The following is a 3,058-nucleotide window of genomic DNA, read 5'->3' as shown; positions in this document are numbered from 1 at the left end:
TTCAGTGTGGTAGTGACAATGTGGGGATCTATGGGATCTAATACGACATTATCACCAACCTTAAGTTGATTTTGAGAGGTATTGAGCTTGTTTTGGTGTAGTTTCAGTTTGTCGGGTATTCTTGGTTTTTACGTTCGCCATTTATCGAGTTCCTCGATTTGTAGTCTTCGATCTTCATGAATAGGTCATTTACTTGAGAATGACTCGTGTACTTCCTTTAGACTTATCTCCTGCAAAGTGGGTTGTACCATGTGGTTAGTTTTAGTAGAATGATTTAAATGATCACCTTCAATTCCTGATATGTTGCCAGAATTGTGAGCTTAAAGGGTGATTGTTTCATCTCCCACTCGGAGTGTAAGTTCACCCATGCCAACATCAATGATGGTTTTAGCAATTGCTAAAAAGGGCTTTCCTAGAATTAAGGGAGTGTTGCTATCCTCTTCTATGTCTAGAACAATAAAATCAATGAGAAATATAAATTTATCGATTTTAACTAGCACATCTTCAATAATACCTCTAGGGAATCTTATAGTTTTATCTGCTAATTGAATGCTCATCCTAGTCTATTTGGGTTTCCCGAGACCTAGTTGCTTAAACATTTTGTAAGGCATGACGTTGATACTAGCCCCTAGATCAGCCAATGCATAATTAACATCTAAACTACCAATTAAGCAAGGAACAGTAAAGCTCTCTGGGTCTTTTACTTTGTTGGGTAATTTATTTTGGAGAATGGCCGAGCAAACTGCGTTTAGCTCCACATGTGATGCCTCGTCCAACTTTCGCTTATTTGCTAAAAGCTCCTTTAAAATTTTCATTACGTTTGGCATATGCGATAGAGCTTCAATAAACGGTAAGTTAATATGTAATTTTTTCAAGAGTTTAAGGAACTTACCAAATTGTTCATCGAGCAGTCTTTCCTTGTCGCTTTGGGGTATGGCACACGAGGTTTATATTCGATAGTCACTAGTTTATTTTTATTATAATCTACCTCACCTTGACCTTTGCTTACCACAGTTTCGTGCCTCGATTCTGGTTCAGGCTCAACGACTCCTTCGTCATCTTGAATATTAATTGCGTTGAGTTGTTCCCTTGGGTTAGGTTCGATATTACTTGGCAAACTACCTTGTGGTCGTTCGGAGATCAGTTTGGAAAGCTGGCCTATTTGAGTTTTGAGGCCTTAGATCGATGCTTGTTGATTTTTAAGTGCTGTCTCAGTGTTCTGAAAACGAGTTTTCGACACCGATATGAACTGGAGAGCATCGCTTCAAGATTTGGCTTCTTCTCTTGTTGGTAGGGTGGTTGTTGGTAGCCTGGAGGATGTTGTGGTCTTTGATTTCCTTGACCGCCCCATGAGATTGGGGTGGTTCCCCCAACCTGCATTATAAGTGTTACTATATGGATTGTTTTTGAGGTCGAGAATTATTACCCATGTAGTTCAATTGCTCGTTATCCATGTTGTGTCCATAAGGTTGGTATTCCGAATCGTTTGTTCCACTGCTACTTGCTTCGCACTGCATTACTAGGTGAACCTGTGAAGAATTAAGAAAACCATCAATCTGTTTTTTAAGAGTTCTACCTGATTAGAGAGCATGGTAACCGAATCGACGTTATAAACGCCGGCCTTTTTTGTTGGCTTTGTCCTCATGACTTCCGACAGATAGTTATTCAGTGACATCTCCTCTATAAACTCATAGGCATCTTCCGGTGTTTTATTGTTGATGGTTCCGACAGTAGTTGCGTCAACCATTTGTCGAGTAGAAGGATTCAGACCATTGTGGCATGTTTGTACATGGAGCCAAAGCCGTAACCCATGGTGAGCACATCCTCTCAAAAGGTCATTGTACCTCTCTCATGCATCGTAGAGTGTTTCTAAATTCATTTGTACAAAAGAAGAGATATCATTACGTAATTTAGCCATTTTAGTTGGCGGAAAATATTTTAGTAAAAATTTTTCGGTCATTTGTTCCCAAGTAGTAATCGACCCTTGTGGTAACGATTTCAACCACTGTTTAACTTTGTTGCTCAATGAAAAGGGAAACAACCGAAGATGAATGGCATCAATAGAAATGCCATTGATTTTAAATGTATCGCATAGTTCTAAAAAGTTGGCTAAATGAGCATTGGGATCCTCATCCTACAAACCATCAAACTGAACAAATTACTGTATCATTTGAATAGTATTAGGTTTTAATTCAAAAGTATTTGCAGCTACAGCAGGTATAACTATGCTCGATTCAGTTCCTGTTAAAGAGGGTTTAGCATAATCATACATAGTGCGTGGAGCAGGATTTTAATTAACCGCAATTGCAGAAGGTAGCTGATTGCCTTGGTTTTTAGCCATCTCTTCAGTTGGGGGTTGACTATCGTCTGCTTGCTCGTTCTCTGTGTATCTTAACCTTCGCCTTATTTCTCTTTGGTTTCTACGTATTGTGTGATCGATTTCTTCGTCAAAAAGTAGTGGCCCTGACGGGTTTCTTCTAGTCATAAACTATGAAAACTTGCCAAGAGAAAGAAAGAGTAGGTTAATAAATAATAATAATAATAATAATAATAATAAAATTAAATTGCAAGAAAAATAAATGGCTAAAGTAATAAAATTGACCGTTCCTAATATCTTAGTTCCCCGGCAATGGCGCCAAAAACTTGATCGGTTATTTCATGATAGGATTTAAATATTTATAATTACTCATTCTTGAACTAACTATTATTGCGATGCAGGCAAGTGTACCTATCGAACAGTAGTATAGTTTTAGCAAGGCCAGATTGTCGAACCCAAAGGAACTAAAAGTACTAGTAATGACTGTCTTTTTATTATCTAGCCTAAGAATAATGGGGTTTTGTTTTAATTAACTAATTATCTAAACTAAGAATGCACAGAGAAAAGAATTGGGGAATTGCTTTTGGAAAAATCGATTGACTTAAGACAATACCTAAAGAAAAATCCACCTAGACTTTACTTGTTATTCTAGCTCCGAATCGGATGATTTATTCATTCAACTTGTTCCGTAGAGATCCCTAAGTTATGTTATTATCCCTATTCAAGACTAATAACGTCTAA

General features: G+C 37.6%; 1 non-coding gene across 1 annotated transcript; it reads left to right on the top strand.

The window, feature by feature from the left end:
- The first annotated feature begins 1,805 nt into the window (after positions 1-1,805).
- Positions 1,806-1,912, top strand: LOC128281507 (small nucleolar RNA R71). The gene has a single exon (XR_008271727.1). It is a non-coding gene; the product is annotated as a small nucleolar RNA R71 (small nucleolar RNA).
- The last annotated feature ends 1,146 nt before the right edge of the window (positions 1,913-3,058 follow it).

This window comes from Gossypium arboreum, chromosome 1 (genome assembly GCF_025698485.1).
Source record: "Gossypium arboreum isolate Shixiya-1 chromosome 1, ASM2569848v2, whole genome shotgun sequence".
In the NCBI taxonomy this organism is placed as follows: domain Eukaryota; kingdom Viridiplantae; phylum Streptophyta; class Magnoliopsida; order Malvales; family Malvaceae; genus Gossypium; species Gossypium arboreum.
Note: the sequence above shows the minus strand (reverse complement) of the source record. Positions and strands in the feature narration are given on the sequence as shown.